Source organism: Hyperolius riggenbachi, chromosome 3 (genome assembly GCF_040937935.1).
Source record: "Hyperolius riggenbachi isolate aHypRig1 chromosome 3, aHypRig1.pri, whole genome shotgun sequence".
In the NCBI taxonomy this organism is placed as follows: Eukaryota; Metazoa; Chordata; class Amphibia; order Anura; family Hyperoliidae; genus Hyperolius; species Hyperolius riggenbachi.
Window position 1 is genome coordinate 340,767,647 of NC_090648.1, and position 19,984 is coordinate 340,787,630.

Genomic DNA, 19,984 nt, shown 5'->3' on the forward strand with positions numbered 1-19,984 from the left:
GTTGTTTATTTTACGTGCAAAAGAACCAATAAGACAAAACAAATACATGACAATTAGGGCCCATTCACACTAGGGCGATTATCGGGTGATTCCTGCTAATCGCCAAAACGCTAGTGCTTTTTTTGAAGTGTTAGCGCAATTGTAGGCATATGGTAGTGATCTTACTGCCGTGATTGCTGCTGATTGTGGGCATTTTACGATTAATGGGAATCGCAAAACATATTGCCTGCAGCATTTTCTCGCAATTCTGGAGCGATCGCGGTACAGTGCTTATAAAAGCGCGGATTGTGATTGTCGGGATTACAGAGAGTATACAGTGATTTTACCGCACTAATTGCGGTAAAATTACCCGTGCAAGTTTTGCTGCTTTCAAGTGTGAATGGGCCCTAAAGTACAACATTGCCTTCTTAACCTCTTGAGGACCCAAAGGTTTATACCCCCTAGTGACCAGGCGATTTTTTACATTTCAGCACTTCACAGCTTTAACGGTTTATTGCTCAATCATACAACTTAGCACCCAAATTAAGTTTACCTCCTTTTCTTCTCACTAATACACCTTTCTTTTGTTGGTCTCTGATTGCTGCTGTGGTTAACAGGTTTTTTTTTTTATTATTTAAAAAAAAAGTGAGATTTTTTCATTTTTGATATTTAGTAGCCAAGTAAAAGGAAGTAACCATAGTCTTTACATAACAGAATTAGGTAGCCATGTGCCCTTAGATATTAGCATTAGTTAGTCAACTGTGCCTTCAGCCAGTTATGTAACCCTGTGAGTTCCCCAGATAGGATTATTAGGAAGCTATGCATCTATGAACCAATAAAACAAAACAAATAAATGACAATTAGGGCCCATTCACACTAGGGTGATTAGTGGGTGATTCCTGCTAATCGCCAAAACGCTAGTGCTTTTTTGAAGTGCTAGCGCAATTGTAAGCATATGGTAGTGATCTCACTGCCGTGATTGCTGCTGATCGTGGGCATTTCACGATTAATGGCAATCGCAAAACGTTGCCTGCAGCATTTTATTTACAGCGGTGCGTAATATGTTGGCGCTTTATAAATAAATAAATATGTATGACCCCTTCACCAGATAGTAGTATTAGGCAGGTAGCTATGTTTTCTCCTAGATGTTTGGTAGCCGTGTGTGTCCCAATTAGCAGTATTAAAATGTATTAGTCCCATGAGTCTACCCCAGAAAGTATTAGGTAGACAGATTTGCCCCTCCCCCAACTAGCAGTATTAGGTAGTCCTGTGAGTCCACATGATGCCACATATTAAAAATCAGTAAACATTACCCCGCATGTGAAATGCAAACGTTACCCCGCATATGAAACACAGCAAACATGACACCACATATGAGAAGGCAGCAAACATTACTCCACATAAGAAATGCAGTACATGACCCCAGATATGAAATGCAGCAAATGTTACCTCACATATGAGTTGCTGCAATCATTACCCTGCATGGGTATAGGTAGTGTGCCAGAAGAAAGAAATATCCAGCACTGTGTACCACATGTGTTAAAACAAAATTAAATCCATCCAGCTTAGTTGGCAATCATATAATGTTAGGTAAAAAGTGACATACCCAATCCTGTGGTGAGGTTGTGCCTGTGGGGCAGTGTGCACCGTTTCCTTGAGCATCTTCTGGTGCCAGCCACCCCTGCCTGATTGGGGTTTTACCGTAGCATGCCCTATGATGTCAAAGGGAAGGGCGGCAGGTGCCACCGGTTGAATGAGGAAGAGGATGCATGGATGACAAGGGTAGTGAGTGTGCCAGGAAGGCAAGTGGGAGAGCATAGAGGAGGCAGGCGCCAGGTGGCCCAAACTGTTTGTACAAACGCCGCCCCCTAAATTGCCACCTGAATTACATGATTCAGGTGGCTTCAAGGTAGGTCCACCCCTGGCAGTAATATGCTTGCAGCAAGGTTAAAGGACAACTTAACAGAAAACAGAGTTGTGGTCAATGGATCATATTTAAAATGGGAGACGGTTAGCAGTGGGGTCCCACAGGGGTCTGTTCTGGGTCCAGTGCTCTTTCAATTTTTTTTATAAATTACCTAGTAGATTCAGTAGTGAGCAATGTTGCTATTTTTGCAGATGATACAAAATAGTGCAGATACATCGACTCTCAGGAAGATAGGGACATATTTCAACAGGATCTGGATAGGATGGCTATATGGGCACATATATGGCAGATGAAATTCAATGTTGACAAATGTAAAGTCATGCATTTTGTTCGTACCAATGGTCTAGCACCATACACAATAAATGGGATACAGTTGGGGACATCAAACTTGGAGAAGGACTTAGTACTCATCGACAACAAGTTAAATAATCGCACTCAATGCCAAGACGCTGCAGCTAAAGCTAACATAATTTTGGGATGCATTAAAAGGGAAATAAAAACTCGAGATGCTAGCATAATATTGCCCCTGTTTAACTCTAGTAAGGCCACATCTGGAATATGGAATTCAGTTCTGGGCACCACATTACAGGAAAGATATTGCAGTTTTAGAGCAGGTGCAGAGACGAGCAACAAAATTGATACATGGGATGGAAGGTCTCACTTACCAAGAAAGGTTAAACTGGGTTTATTTAGTCTAGAGAAAAGACGCCTTAGAGGGGATCTAATTAACATGTATAAATACATCAGAGGGCAATAGAAAAGCTTGCCGGATGAGCTTTTTGTCCCTAGGCCTTCTCAAAGGACTAGAGGACATGATCAGCGCATGGAGGAAAAACATTTTAGCCATTTATTTAGGAAAGGGTTCTTTACAGTAAGAGTGATTAAGATGTGGAATGCATTGCCACAGGAAGTAGTTATGGCAAACTCTATACCTGCATTTAAAGGGGGCTTAGATGCTTTCCTTGTGTTGAAAGACATCCATGGCTACAATTACTAGATAATGCCTAATGATGTTGATCCAGGGATTTTATCTGATTGCCATCTGGAGTCGGGAAGGAATTTTTTTCCCTTTTGGGGCTAATTGGACCATGCCTTGTAAGGGTTTTTGCCTTCCTCTGGATCAACAGGGATATGTGAGGGAGCAGGCTGGTGTTGTACTTTGTTCTCTGGTTGAACTTGATGGACGTATGTCTTTTTTCAACCCAAATAACTATGTAACTGAAGTGAGAGGGATATGGAGGCTGCCATATTTATTTCCTTTTAAGAAATACCAGTTTGCCAGTTACCTGGCTGCCCTGCTGATCCTCTGCCTCTAATACTTTTAGCCATAAGCCCTGAACAAGCCTGGAGCAGGTCAGATGTTCCTCACATTGTCAGATCTGACAGGATTAGTTGCTTGCTTATTTCTGGTGTTATTCATGCACTACTGCAGCCAAATAGATCACCAGGGCTGCCATTGTTTAACAGGAAATAAATATGGCAGCCTCCATATCCCTCTCACTTCAGTTGTCCTTTAAATTCCTGATAACCACCATAATGACAAATAAGCACAGATTACCTAAAGAACCTTACAGTTACAGTGATCACATAAATGACCATAAATACATCACTAAAGGGTCTCAGAATGCATTTAGTAGTGCACAGAAAAAAATATTTTATAATGCATTTAGTTTTTCATCTGGCAGCTGGACCGAAAGTGATCCAGGCCGAAAGTGTTCCAGTCTTTGTCCTAGACTCGTCCATAGACTTTCCTTGTAGCATTATACAAAGTCATTTTTGCATCGAAAATGCTATTTTCTAATTAGAGAAAATATTCACAAAAATACATCATATTTGAACAATATGGTCAAAGAAAACACATTTTTATTTCCAATGCAAAAAAAATTACATAAAATGCGAAAAATCACAAACAAAATCATTTTCTATGGCATTTTCACAAAAAAGTTGAAATTTACATTATTTTTGCGAAAATTTAATGTGAAAAGAATATTGACATTTTGGCTCATCACTGTTCACCAGATCTGGATAGATTGAGGTTGAACCCTTGATGCTTCCTAGTCTATGAGAAAACCGTTATCAGTGTCTGTCAGCTGGCTGGGCAAACTTGAAAGAGGATGTTTAAATGGATATACAAGGAACCTTAGCAACAGCAAGACATTGTCCTGTACACCTTATCTACAGCAGTGGTTGCTGTCTTGTTTTATAGAAACAATCTCACTGAAACCTGGTGCAGTGTGAAATTTTATGGTGTTGTGCCATTTTAGGCAAGACCACCCATTGTGGCAATAAAATACATATTTTAAAGGTGTTTATTTATAGAACAGTTTAAAATAAAATAGCAAGTTACTTAGAAAAAAAAATCACTCCAGGGAGATACAGTTGTCATCTCAGTCCCCAATAGGATCAGATGAACTGCGAACACATATGATACACATACACCCATATATACTGCAGGGTGATTATAACATATTATATATTATAGTGCACCAGACCCTTTCCATATTCTGTGGGGGTGGGACCTGCTGTGATACTGATCTGTGTTTGGTTGAAGTTGCATTTACTAATGTAGGGCAGCAGAGTTTCAAATTTTAATAAAAGAAAATCCTGGCATAATTTGTTTTTCTAGTGATGGTTTTATACTTATTTTACAGAAATCTTGCTATAATGCAGTGCATTGCGAGATCTTGCTCCAACTTTTAAAGTTTAGTTGATGCTTTCTTCTTCTTTTTTTTTTTCTAAACACAGGTCTATTTCAGTCTATTTTTTCCTCTCTGCAACACACACTTTATGTGTTTAATCATGTGAATTAATTAGTGTTCTCGGTTCTCTTTGGAGGATACCTAGAAAACAACTTGCGCTGTCAAGGGAGAATGCATGTCTTTGTGTGGCTTGCTGGAGGTAGTCATCAAATGTGAGAATGTAATCAGATAAAGCTAGTTGTTTGCTAGCAGTGTGCTAGCTTTGTCAAACTCCTAGGATCTTCAATAGGACAAATCTCTATCTTCATTTGTCACCCCAGTGCCTCCTTTGTGTACATAATTTCCCATTGGTATTATCCAGAGCTTGGAGTCGATAGAAGACTAGCATCTTGGCTTGCACCATTACTTCCAGCAGGCTTGATACATCTGCAATAAATCTAGGAGGATTTGTGCCATTGCTGGAAATTTCAGGCCGTCTTAGTACGTTGATAAGGTCTAGTTGCTCTGAAACAAAAGCTTTCTTCCATTATGTTGTTTAGTGTCATCTCCCATCAGTTCATTTGACGTGACTCAAGTTTTAGCCAGCTGGTGTCCAAGCAAGTAAGGGATGAAGAGGCATGGACAGTTCTGATAATATTCATATTCCATTTAGATAGATCCTTTTTAAACTCTCCACATAGAAAGGACAATATAACTTTTAGAACCTGAGTCTGTGACATTATTGTGATATAAAAGGTTGTTTTTATCTCAGAAAAATGCAGTTTTCCCGCCTGATTTTTGCATGTTCAGGTATGAACAGGGCAAGCCTAGATTCTCATCATAATTGCTCTGGTTACATAGATGGGGAACAGAATACTGAAGAGACCATGTGATCCAACAAATATGAACTGAATGCACCTCTTTTAAATCTTGTCTTTTTAGGTGGCAAAAGCAGACGGTCCTCCCCTGTGTCATATCAGATTATACTGAGAATTGCTAAGTATCAGTAGAATACTGATCATGCAGTTGTAGCCATGTGCACACACCTGCGATGCAGACTTTTATAATATAGTCAGGATTTTCTGGATATGTTAAAGAATATTGTACCTGCTTGTTTAAGTACCTCACCAAAACTGCTATTTCGCCCACCTTTTGGCAATCCTCACCCACCTTTTGTGGCCTGACATCAGTGTATTCTTAATAACTGCTGTACAGTCCAGGTTCCCTGGATAATATAGGCCAGAGGTGCCCATTAGATAGATCGCAATCTACCGGGAGATCCCAAAGGACTTCTAGGTAGATCCCACACCGCCCACCTGAGGGACATACACGTCGTACTCACTCTCTTTGGCTTGGATGAGGTTAGTGCGATATGCTGTCCTGAAGTTATGCACAGCAGTGTAGCAGTGGATTATGATTTTGCAAGTTGCTGGTTACAATTTTGCTGGACACTAAGCATGATATTGTAAGCATGATATTGTGACTATTTGGTCAAGCATTGTTCTATTTGGCTTACTGAGGAGGACTCGGACATGCACAGCGGCAGTCTATCAGTGATTGCCACAAGCCACAACTGCAGCACTTGCCCAGCAGTAGTACATTAGTCATTATCACAAGCTGCCAGTCAATTGGATGCTAAGGCCCATATGCAATTCACTTTTTCTCCTTAGTTTTCTCCAAGAGGATATTTTCACAATAAAATGCTTTTAAAGCCACCAGCAAGGAAGAAAATACTCAATATAATTTTGATAGTACTTTTCCACCTACTTTTTGGTACCAGTACATTTTTAATTGCAGAGTGCTGATAAGTTATTTTAAAGATAAGATGAAAAATGATCTCCTAGAAGAAAACTCAGGTGAAAAAGTGAATTGCATATGGGCCTTAGCATCTAATTGACTGGCAGCTTGTGATAATGACTAATGTACTACTGCTGGGCAAGTGCTGCAGTTGTGGCTTGTGGCAATCACTGATGGACTGCCGCTGTGCATGTGCTGCAGTTGTGGCTTGTGGTAATGACTGAGGGACTGCCGCTGTGCATGTGCTGCATGTGCTGCAGTTGTGGCTTGTGGTAATGACTGATGGACTGCCGCTGTGCATGTGCTGCAGATGTGGCTTGTGGCTATCACTGATGGACTGCCGCTGTGCATGTGCTGCAGTTGTGGCTTGTGGTGATCACTGATGGACTGCCGCTGTGCATGTGCTGCTGTTGTGGATTGTGGTAATCACTGATGGACTGCTGCTGTGCATGTGCTGCAGTTGTGGCTTGTGGTCATCACTGATAGACTGCTGCTGTGCATGTGCTGCAGTTGTGGCTTGTGGTAATCACGGATAGACTTCTGCTGTGCATGTGCAGCAGTTGTGGCTTGTGGTAATCACTGATAGACTGCTGCTGTGCATGTGCTGCAGTTGTGGCTTGTGGTAATCACTAATAGACTGCTGCTGTGCATGTGCTGCAGTTGTGGCTTGTGGTAATCACTGATAGACTGCTTCTGTGCATGTGCTCCAGTTGTGGCTTGTGGTAATCACTGATAGACTTCTGCTGTGTATGTGCAGCAGTTGTGGCTTGTGGTAATCACTGATGGACTGCGGCTGTGCATGTGCTCCAGTTGTGGCTTGTGGTAATCACTTATGGACTGCTGCTGTGCATGTGCTGCAGCTGTGGCTTGTAGTAATCACTGATAGACTGCTCCTGTGCATGTGCTGCAGTTGCGGCTTGTGCTGCAGTTGCGGCTCGATGATTTAAAGGCGTGCATTTAAGCTGAACCACAACATGAATTGACACAGGTTTCTTTCAGAACCAGAATCAGAATCGCATTTATTTCACCAAGCACGACTGAGTCGTGCCCGGAATTGGGCTTGGCACATGAATACAGGGCATATGCATAGAAACATAAGAGACAACAGAGCATAGAACATAGTAGACAGCACTTCATCTCAAAAACATACGTAATACTTTTCCAAATACATCTGCGATGTGGTTTGCAGGCAGGAAGTCAACTTGGGGGGCCTACGGGGGCAGAGCATGTGCGGAGTTTATAGAGTTTAGTGAAATTACAGCTGAGGGGAAGAAGCTGTTTTTGTGTCTCGTGGTCTTTGTGGAGATGGACCGGTACCTCCGCCCCAAGGGGAGCTGATTGAAAAACTGGTGGCCAGGGTGGGAGGGATCCTTGGCGATCTTCAGAGCTCTGGAGCGTAGTCTGGCATTATAGAGGGAGTCTAGTGCAGGGAGTGTGTCCCCGATGATCCTTTTCGCTGAACTGATGACCCTCTGTAGTTTGCGTCTGTCGTCTTCGGTGGAGCCAGCATACCAGACAGTGATGGAAGAACAGAGGACGGATTCGATGGTTGCGGTATAGAAGTTCACCAGGAGTTTCCGTGACATGCCGAACTTCTTCAGTTGGCGGAGGAAGTAAAGCCTCTGCTGGGCTTTCCTCTGGGTGGAGACAGTGTTTGCCTTCCACTTCAGGGTGTTGGAGATGGTGGTACCGAGAAGGCAGACACAGGGCACTTTCTCCACCTCCGTTCCACCAATGTGCAGTGGAGGTGGGGTGGAGGCATGTTTCCTAAAGTCAATGATAATCTCCACCGTTTTTGCGTTGCTGAGGACCAGCTTGTTCTCCTTGCACCTGGCAGATCCGGTCCACCTGGTGGAGGTATGCCTGCTCGTCATTGTTGGAGATCAGGCCGACTATGGTGGTGTCGTATGCAAATTTAATTACCTTGACAGAGCTTGCCGAGGATCTGCAATTGTTCGTGTAAAGGGAGAACAGGAATGGTGACAAGACGCAGGCTTGTGGGGCCCCTGTATTGGTGGTCTTTGGTTGCGAGGAGGTGCAGCCCAGCTTTACCACCTGGGATCTGTTTGTAAGAAAGTCGTTGATCCACAGTTGGAGTGTGGGGTGGACCCCGAGCTCAGCCAGGTTCTCCTGAAGTATCTGGGGGCTAATGGTGTTAAATGCCGGGCTAAAGTCGAGGAGGAGAACCCTGGCATATGATTTTGGTCTGTCAAGGTGATTGTTGACAAGCTCCAGACAGATGTTAATGGCATCATCGGTCGACCTATTTGCCCTGTAAGCAAATTGGTACGGGTCTAGCTGGGTTTCTGTTTTGTGTTTAAGGAGGGGCAGGACCGCCTTTTCGAAAGTTTTCATCATGACTGATGTGAGGGCGACAGGCCTGAAATTGTTGAGGTCGGACGCGCCCTGCTTTTTGGGTACAGGGATGATGGTGGACCTCTTGAAGCATGCCAGTACTATGCCACACTGAAGGGACTTGTTGAAGATGGAGGAAAGGATAGGAGCGAGCTGCTGAGCGCATGCTTTCAGGCAGCCTGGTGACACTCCATCAGGGCCTGAGGCTTTCCTGGCCTTTAGCCTGGACAGGTGGCATGCCATGTCTGACTCATTTACGGTCGGGGAAGGCAGGTTTTGGCATGGTGGTACTGCGGTATTGGGTGAAGTGTGGGTAGCCTGTAGTTCCGGAAGTCTTGCAGGAGTCTCATTCTACTCGAACCTGCAGTAGAAGTCACTGAGTTTTTCCGCCAGCTTAGTGCTGGGATGTGCGCTTTGGGGGGGTGGGGGGGTGGGGGGGTGGGGGGGTGGGGCTTGTAATTTGTGGCAGCTTTAAGTCCCCGCCAGACAGCTTGGGAGTTGTTTGAGGAGAGGTCCTCCTTCAGCTTGTCTGCGTATCCTTTTTTTGCGCTTCTCAATTCCCTGTCGAGCAGGTTTCTTGCCCTCCTGTATTCCTCCTGGTTCCCGGACTTGTGCGCGGCTTCCTTGCTTCTGCGCAGTTGCCGAAGTTTCTTCGGCAACTGCACTCCAACTTACTACAGGGACCTTGAAGACAGACTGAAGATAAGGCATCAAATTCTTGTTGCTGTACTGTGATCTATAATTACGCAATCCAAAAACATTCTCTCTCAGGAAATAGCAGCATTTGGGGCTTACATGTGAAAAGGTGCCTGGAAAATGGGGTACTAGATAGAGCCACTAGTAAATCAGTAAAAAACTACTAATTAATTCTAATAGTAAAATCTTGGTAATCTTTAACAATTTTTTTTACTGTGACCTAACCAAACTGTACAGTCACACATTGTCAAACCCTAACTCATCCTCACTATGCTATGTCTTTTAATCTGTATATTTGCCCCTTTTCTTTCTCTGTTCTCTTCATTACCCCCCCCCCCCTTTTCACCCCGTGCCTCACTCTGATTTCTCTCCTGTCCTTTGCCTAACCTTAATTTACCACCAAGCCCTGTGCCTTATGCTGCATACACTCTCACAGTTACTATCACCTGCAGGGATTGGGGCTCCAGGTAACCTACTATGAAGAAGATATACGGTAGAAGAAATGTGGCACAGTGAGTCATTTCCAAAATCTCCCCCAAACTCCCCTTACCAACATTTAATATTTAGGTCCCATGTTCTTATCTGAAATCTTTTCAATATATAGTTTCCTTTATCGCTTATGTTTTCCACTTTTATAATTATTTTTGAAGCAGCTTTGTAGTTTTCTACCTTTTGTAGTCTGTTTTCCTTTAATTTGAACCTCAGTCAGGGACCTCAGCACCTGCAAACTGTGTGCTCATGTTACCCTACATACTTTCTGACATCTAAAGTAATCTTAGCAGGTTCCTAATGCATCTTCTTTATAACAGCTAATTTTCTTGGCTCGCCTCAGTACTTTTTCATGCTAAGTATTTGTGTTTTGGCATTGACTGCGAATGACAAACCTGTGCCTGTGATCAAGTTTAAGAAACATGAAGTATCAATGTTATAGACCTGGCAAAAGATTAGTGTCAAAATTTGGCAAAGGCTGTGATTCTTGCTTTAAGCTGTAGATCCTATGCATTAAATCGTGTGCATTCCAATCAACCCCTGTGTAATCACAATGCCAGAGATATAATCATTTTAAAGGATTATATGAAAGCAGGAGGACAGTGAACTCTTGTAGATTAGTGCCACTCAGAGGAGAGTAAAGATACCCCATGGTTTTGTTGACTGTTGGTTTTGATTATTTTCCTCTCAAGACTTCAATGACAATTTAGATATCCAAAATATATTTTATTGTTCTTCTGTAATCTTTTTTTATTCTTAGGAAATTCCTCTAAAATCTGCTGAACAGAGCACTTCTAATCAGCAAGTAAACTGTAGGGATGCCCATTCAGATTCTGCAGAATTAAAATTTCAGCATTTCAGATCCGAATTCGGAAATCCAAAAACGGAAATCGGATTTCTGCCGAAATCCGATTTACCACAACTTGGTAATTTTAGCCCAATCACAGAACTTTGAAGCATTGGACCAATCAGAGATTTTTTTGGAGAACATTGGATTGCTGTTTTAATATTTGGACCAATCACGAGACTTGGATACTGCCGAGTATTCTGAGTCTCGTGATTGGCCTAAAATTTCTGTGGTATTCCAATTACCATTCTGCATGTTCTGATTGGTCCAATACTTCTGAGTCAACTCGGAAGCTTTTGGCTGATTAGAGAATGCAAATAATGTAAAAAAAAAGAAGACTCCTGGAAAATTGAAAATCTGCAGAATTGGTAATTGCCATTTGCGGAAATAGGAATTTCTGCAGAATCGGAAATCGGCATTTCCGACCATTCCTAGTAAATTATTGAATTGGAGGTCTGGCCAATTTATTCTAGTTTTTGGTAAGGGCCTGTTTCCAGTACACGTGTTGCTATGCGGAAACCGCACAGCATCTCAACCCAAAGAAACTGCAACCAATTCACGTCAATGGAATAGTTTCCATTGATGCGAATTGACCTACGCGATCCGGCACAATGCGATGCGGGGAATTTATGGATTGCATGCTGAAGTTTTCCGCAGCACACATCCACTTCCCCATAGCCGCCGATGGAAAGATGCATGACGCCTCGCATCCACAACGCTAGTGCAAACTGGCCCTACTAGATTTCAATCAGACTTTAGTTGGCAGTAAAAGACTTCTTTTATCTGCCATTAATTGGCCTTCTGGGGTCCCTCTGCAATGGTAACTCTGCATACAGGAGCTCCACTCCAGCACTCTCCTGCATGGTAGGGCAACCATGATGTCACCATGCTGTCTGTCAGGATGCTTGCCTGGGACCTACTGCCCACTCATCGGGTGGTTGTGGAAACCATCTTGTTTCCTTGGAAACCCAAGCTTCTCTTTCTTTAAGTTAGTTAAAACATATCATTAAAAAAAAAACAGGACGTTTTAGGAGTCACATTCTCACAGTCTGAGCGTAGAGGTGTTTCGGCTTCTCTACTCTGTTACGAAAATACTCAGTGGTAGTGTAAAATATATAAAGTGTTTATCTAAGGTATTGGTGCCAGCTAACCCGATCTCAGTGGGTACTGTATTAAATACCCTTACTGTGTAGCTCTATTCTGATTCAAACTAGTGTGTTCGTAGTTGCTAGACTTCAATAAGGGAACTCATTGTTTTAAAGTAATCCCACTTATGGTGGGGAAGATACATAAGGTCTCATTTATGTCGCTCAACACACAGGGATTAAACTCCCCTTTTTAAAGGAAGTGGGTACTCTCTGAAGTTTCTAGATATAAATGTGATGTACTGTTTTTACAAGAGACTCACTTCCAAAAAGGCAGAATTCCCCTGTTTTATGATAGGAAATTTCCAAATGTCTATAATTTCTCTACCTCTGAGGGCAAGATTAAAGGTGTATCCATTATAATTTCAAGAAGGGTGAAGTGGGAATTCAAAGATAGCTTAGTCGATGATGAGGGTAGGTTTATTTTCTTAAAAGGATTATTGAATGATCAACCAGTGACTTTAGCTGCTGTCTACGCTCCAAACAAGGGCCAAGGGACCTTTATGGCTGACATAACTGACCGTCTGCTGACATTTTCGCAAGGTATGTTAGTGCTAGGGGGCGACCTTAATGTCTCCTTGAATCCAGCCTTGGATACTTCAGACAGACGCTCCTCGACCAGATATAAAATGCTGAATAAAATAAAACATAATCTAGCCTTGTTGAGGCTAGTTGACGCCTGGAGAATTAATCACCCCTCTGACCAAGACTTTACATTTTGGTCTGCTCTACACAATAAAGCGACAAAGATAGATTATTTATTTGTTTCTCAGCAAGACCGCCCTAAAGTTTTGGACACCAAAATTGAGCTTCGCACGAGATCAGACCATGCGCCGGTGATTATTACCTTGGCTTTAGGGATCAAACATGATAGAGATTTTATATGGCGGTTTCCTGCCCAGCTTCTGACAGACGAACACATTCATCTCAAATTAAAGACAGAACTTGAGGCCTATTTTGAAAAAAACGTTACCCCTGATGTCAGCAGACGGTCAATATGGCTAGCTCATAAATGCACTTTGAGGGGCATATTGATTACAGAACTATCGCGAGTGAGAAAAGGAAAACGGGAGGAGGTGGATGCATGGGTAGCTGAGTTAAGACAACTGGAATTATTAAATAAAAGTAATTTTTCCTCCACTAACTTACAAAGGATCGCGGAAGTCAGGGCGAAACTGAATAAGTCTCTGGATAGACGCTTTCAGGATGAATTTACTCTTCGAACTGGCATTTTCTATGAAGCTGGAAATAAGCCAGGTAAATATCTTGCTAGAGCCTTGCGAGAGAGACAGATGGGAGGCGAGATCAAAGCCATAAGAGATATTAAAGGCAAACTGCTGCATAGAACGCCGGAAATAGCAAAAAGGTTCAAGGAATTTTATTCAGAACTTTACTCCTTAGATTCCCAGATAGACTCAGAAATGGGGAAGGATATGAGACTAAACAAAATAAAACTCTTTTTACAGAAATCTGGGATGCCTAAAATCGACACTAAGGTTATTGAGGAGTGGGGTGATGATTTTATGGAAGATGAGGTGGTCGCAGCTATAAAGTCCCTCAAACCAAATAAGAGTCCAGGCCCTGACGGGTTCTCAGGCGCTTACTATAAGGCTTTTAGCTCGATTTTAGTTCCTCACTTTACGGCTATGGCGAATGAAATAACAGACATTAACTCCCTACCAAAAGAAATGCAGTCAGCACATATCACTGTAATCCCCAAGAAGGGGAAGGACGATACAAACTGTGCCCATTATAGACCTATCTCACTTTTAAATGTTGACACAAAATTATACAGCAAAGTCTTAGCCAACAGATTGTTGCAAATCATCCCACTCCTCATAGGGAAGGACCAGGTTGGGTTTGTCCCTGGCCGTGAGGCTAGGGACAACACGACCAAGGCTATCACCCTGATTGAGTATATGCAGAAGCGAAACGTCGAGGGCCTTCTCCTTTCAGTTGATGCGGAGAAGGCCTTCGACAGAGTAGCGTGGTATTATATGGGTGAAATGCTCAATTTTATCAATGTGGGGTCTACAATGAAACAAAAAATTCTGGTACTCTATTCAAGTCCCTCGGCGCAAGTGAGAGTCAATGGATGTCTCTCTACTTCTTTCCCTTTAAGAAATGGAACCCGCCAGGGATGTCCTCTTTCGCCACTTATATTCATCTTATCAATTGAACCCTTTATCAGACATGTCAATAACAATGAGAATATACACGAGATAAGAGTTGGGAAAATCTGTTTTAAGATTGCTGCCTTTGCAGATGATATTTTACTATTCCTGTCAGAGCCCGAAGTGTCTCTAAAAGCAGTTCTGGAGGAGTTCAAATCCTTTGAATTACTTTCTAATTTAAGATGAATTTGGCGAAATCGGAGGTCCTAAATATTACAACTCCTACACACATAGTCGAGAAATTGAAACATATGGTCCCCTTGCAATGGAGTAAAAATATTATTACTTATCTTGGGGTGAAACTATCCAGAGACATTAATAAGCTTTTTGACCTGAACTTCTTAGCGATCCAAACAACAATTCTAGCTGATCTAAAAAAAATGGGAAAGTCTTACTTTATCTTGGTTTGGGCGTATAGGGGTGATCAAAATGAATATATTACCTCGCATTTTGTACTTGCTTCAGGCCATCCCTATTACGCTCCCCCAAAAAATTCTATCGGCTTTACAAAGTAAGCTTGGCTCCTTTATTTGGGGCAAAAAAAGTCCCAGAGTGAATAAATTTATCCTTCATTTGCCCAAACAGAGGGGTGGAGCAGCCGTACCCAATCTCTAAAGATACTACAGGGCAAGCCTATTGACAAGGATTGTTGATTGGACGTGCCATGGTGAAGCTAAACTATGGGTTAATCTAGATTAGAAAATTCTGGGGCAACCGGTTAGATGTGTCCCTTGGATCCCAAACCCAGCTGCAAAATCTATAACAAACGATTTCATGCTTATAAAGAGCATGCTAGATAATTTTTCTGTATTGTGTAGACGGTATAAGATCTCGTCTGTGCTGAGTCCTTTGACAAGCATACTGTATAATCTTGATTTTGGGCCTGGGGTCCAGGGACATTTCTTTAGAGGTTTTCCCCCGAAGTTTGAGGGTAAGATTATTGAATTTATCACCCAAAAAAAAATCACTGGTAAGCTTGGAGAACATACTATTCCCAAATGGCCTTTTAGACAAATCTGTTCCTATATTATGAGCTCTGGCAATAAACAAACCTTCTCTAGGAGCTTAACTGGCTTTGAGGAGGTGTGTCAGAAGGGAGAACAAGTCCCGCATGCTGTTTCTTTAATGTACAAAACATTGGAAAATTTAAGTCCAGAAACACCCCTTCCCTTCACAGATAAGTGGGAAATGAATGAAGAGGTTGACGGAAATATATTATACTGGGAAAACATTTTCATATTGGCCCACAAGAGCTCAGTAAACACTTCTATTTAAGAAGCAAATTATAAGATACTTACTAGGTGGCATAAGACCCCAGATGCTCTACATAAAATCATACCTGACTATCCAGATAACTGCTGGAGGTGTGAACATAGCTCCGCCAATTATGACCATATCTGGTGGGAGTGTCTCAGAATAGTTCCCTTTTGGAAACTTGTTCATAAATGGTCGATTAAAATTTCATCTCTTCAGGTTCCCTTCAAGAAGCTAACCATCCTTTTACACCACAATGAGTTAGCGCTTAAAACGTACAAGAACTCCCTTCTGATCCATCTGCTTAATGCAGCAAAAGTACTAATCCCTCGTTGGTGGAAATCCGCAAGGATCCCCTCTATGGGCGAGTGGCTAGCTAAAGTCGATTTTATCTATACAATGGAAAAGCTGAGAGCAATCAAATCAGATAGAACACACAAATTTTCGATAGTTTGGGCTCAATGGACACATTTCAAAGAATCTGCAGACTATGCTGGTCTAGCAACAGCTTAAAATGAGGTGAATGTTATTTTGTGTGCCCGTTACTATACTTCATGTAGTTATGCCGAGTCTTGTATCTAATAACCGCTATAGTGATTATCCACGTGGGAACAAGCAAATTGGGTTGTTGGCTCGGAAGTTGATGCCCTAATACTGACATACACTACCACTGTACCTATACCTGTTGCGTTTCTTTTTCTACTATGGAAGTTTATACGAGAGATAAAGATATACATTGTACTTAATATTTATGTTTCTCTAGCTGTCCAACCTGCTGATACTACTATTTGCTTTGATCTTTTTTCCCCGGATAGACTTATTTTGATGTCAAATTGCCTAAGTCTAATATTAGTATGGTGATTTTGACTTTGTTGAGTGTATATCTTATTATCTATAAAATCTTTTGAAAACAAAAAAAACAAACCAGGAAAAGCACAGTTATAATAGTCTGAAAACAAATGGCATAATGTCCATTTAATAACAAGACATGCAATGATAATAGTCCTGCTTTTATGCATATAATAAGCATTTGATATAAACCAGCTTAAACCCGTAACAAGATATCTAGGAAACAGAATACAAACATATCATGTGGTCTCCAAGTTAACAACAAATATTAATACAACCGATTAAATGATTCATGGTGTAGCGGCTAAGTTTGAGTTTGACCACGCAACTCAGTTTGCCTAAACGGAATCTGTTATAGTAAGATGTATATAATCCATTAACCTGACCTCCTCTATTCATCCTAACATTTGATTAAATGGGAGTCTGGCTATTACCCAGAGAATAGATAAAAGTGAAATATAACTCCTTCATTTCTTTGGCACTGTTGACTTGGGTGCTTACCGCAAAGCATGCAATGCCGTTAGATCCAGAGTTGTAGAAAATAGCGGACTCAAGTGAGTCTTCATCTGGGCACTTAACTTTTGAGCCTCTGTGCAGTCCCAGAATCTAAGCTCTTCTTGCCTAATTGGGAGTAACTGTCTTTCCAATGATTGCAAAGTAAAAGCAGCAATGGTGGTGGGATATCTGTACACTGATCTACCACTCTGTTTCAGAGCCCCTGTTGATGTGGCAAGCAAAGAGAACACTCATTTTTTCTCTGCTCTGCAGGGAGCTGAACTTATAGTAACATAGAAAGTTGACCGGCCGGTCGGGAGTGAGCAGTAGGTTCAGCGGCATATACCCTACGGCGAGAGGGAGGATCAGGAGCGGTTTTCACGCGGATATCCTTCCCAGACTACAGGCGAATGGGCACTGGCAGAAGATGCTGTTACATGCGATCTTAAACACCGGGACGCGTAAGTGCAATTGTAGATGCGCCCGGAGCTTGTGTATGATAGGATTACGCTATGTTACTTTTTATGTTTTTTATGGAGCTGTTTTTACTGGAATAAATGAAGATTTGTGACGATCTGAAGTTGTGGTAGTTGACTGGCAGTGGGCCAAAAGTGAATTCTCCACCTGCAACCTGAGGTGGGCTACATCTGGTGAGCGTTCTGGCATACATCAGTTGGGGATTGTCACGGATTGAGCACTGAATGAGAGCACTGAACACGGATGTGATTTGTCACCTGGTGGAGCTTGCATGCAAATTGAAGAGATTTGTTTAGTGTTACAGAACGGTATCACCCTATGTGTAGCTTTTATTGCAGGTCAAAGAAACAAAGTCACTATATTCTTATGTTGGAGGCACAGATTTTAGGAACGCAGCAGTGATTTTATATTTGAAGTTTTCCTGAACTGGACTTTCTGTAGCGATCTCATATACTGGTGCAATTAGGTTAAGTTTTTTCATTTAAACTGTGGCGCAGTGTTTATTGATTAACATAGAAAGTTTATTAAGCTCTGGTTACTGAGCAACTATTCTCATCTGGCTGCAGCATATAGTGATCAGTACTTGGTCATAATGCATAGAAAACATATTTGAATTTCCCACTGTGGCCGACACAGACAGTACACTTAAAGGACCACTATCGCGAAAAAAGTAGGCAGTTAAAATCTGGACAGAACCGAACAGGTTTTGGGCCAGTCCATCTCCTCATGGTGGATTCTCAAGGTTTTCTTTGTTTTCAACAGCATTTCCTGAACAGCAGTTCCAAAGTCTAACTGACAAAATAGTGTACAAGTGAGTAGGAAGGCCGGCTGGTATCTTACTATTTTGGCAGGTAAACTGCTGTTTAGGAAATGCTGTTGAATACAAAGAAAACCCTGAGAATCTCCCTTGAGAAGATGGACTAGTCTAAAACCCGTTGGTTCTGTCAGATTTTAACTGCCTACTTTTTTCATGATATTGGTCCTTTAAGTTGCCAAAAGCTCCAGACAAATATATACATATAAGTGGAGTGTGCAGTAAACCTCCCTCTAGGTACTCTGCAATTACATCAACAAGACTGGAATCAACATGAAAGATTTAAATCCTATAAAAAATAGTGGGTTAATACAGTAAAATAGTATACCTATGGGGGTTTATTTATTTATTGTATTTATAAAGCGCCAACATATTACGCAGCGCTGGACATTAGTTTAGGTTACAGACAATATTTAGGGGTCACATACAGCAATATGATAATACAGGAATACAAGAAAAACTAGATCACGCAGCACAGTATGAGTACAAGGTAATGCTTAGTCAGTCACTGGATGGGAGCATGGAGATAAGGCAAGTTGCGTTCACTCAAATACATAGCATGGGTGCACAGTAATGGAGGTGCATGATCAGGTAGGACACAAAAGGAAAAGGACCCTGCCCGAAGGCTTACAATCTAGAGTGAGAGGTAGGGACGCGAAAGGTAGGGACCAGAATTCAGCTGCGGGCTTAGAGCACTTGTGAGGGGTGGTAGGCTACAGTGAAAAAGTGAGTTTTGAGGGCCTTCTTGAAGATATTGAAGGAGGGGGCTGCCCTAATGTGTGGAGGTATGAAATTCCATAGTGTTGGAGAAGTCCTGGAGGCTTGCATGGGACTGGGTGATGCAGGAGGCGGTCAGGCGAAGTTCATTGGAGGAGCGGAGTGAGCGGCTAGATGTGTACCTCTGCATGAGATCGGAAATGTAGGTTGGACAGGTTTAGTGGACAGATTTGTAAGTCAGACAGTATCTTGAATCTGATTATGGACTTATTTGGAAGCCAGCGGAGGGATTCACAGAGGGGAGCCGCCGCGGTGGAGCGATGGGAGGAGTGGATAATTCTGGCTGCTGCATTCATGATGGACTGCAGCGGGGCAATTCGGGTCATAGGGAGACCAGACAGAAGGGCATTGCAGTAGTCAAGGTGGGAAATTATGAGGGCATGGATTAGGAGTTTGGTGGTGGCAGAGGTCAGGAAAGGGCCTATCTTGCAGACGATATGGAGGTTGAAGTTGCGGGACTTTGTGAGGTTTTAGATGTGGGGAGTGAAGGAGAGTGCGGAGTCCAGGGTGACACCCAGTCAGTGGGTTTGAGAAGTAGGGTGAATGGTAGTGTGGTTAATAGTGGCATGCACATCTGGGAGGTTTAGGCATGACCGGGGTGGGAAGATCATAAATTCTGTTTTGTCTAGATTTAGTTTCAGGAACCTAGCAGACATCCAGGAGGAGATGGCTGATAGGCAGGAGGAAACCTTGTCCATGGTAGTGGTGGATATGTCAGGGGTGTGGAGGTAGATCTGGCTGTTGTGTTTTATTTTTACATTTTGGCAAAATGTTTAAGAGGTCTCAAGAAACCCCTGTACGGTTTAGCTGGGTTGAGGCTATATCCGATTCCTCTGATTTATGGGTGATCGAATGAAACCATAAACCACAATCCTTATTACTAGGCACCACACCAAGTCGAAGGGGGTTGTCTAAAGAGATCCAGAGCTCACTAGCAGTGTGTGTGGTACTTTGCAAGGTGGATTTGCAGTGTAACCGCTGCCAGTAAGACACTCTCCCCCCCCCCCCCCCCATGGCTAACAGCTAAAGGAGCTGGTGAACCCAGCTGAGGGGGACCCCCATATTTTAAATTTCTATATGCTCTTTATCACCTACAGCTGGTGGATGAGTCTCGGATATCTCTTGGGGAGGGGGGAACCCTGTGCTGTTTTTTTTTTACTTTCCATGGAGCTCGGTATACTCAGGGCTTTGGAAGACTTCCTGATCTGTGGTATCTGAGCCAAGTGGCTCG

The 19,984-nt window shown here is 42.4% G+C and overlaps 1 protein-coding gene across 7 annotated transcripts in view; it reads left to right on the forward strand.

The window, feature by feature from the left end:
- LOC137563885 (uncharacterized) overlaps positions 1–19,984 on the forward strand; it is a 348,893-nt gene that overhangs the window by 234,225 nt on the left and 94,684 nt on the right. The window lies entirely within an intron of this gene.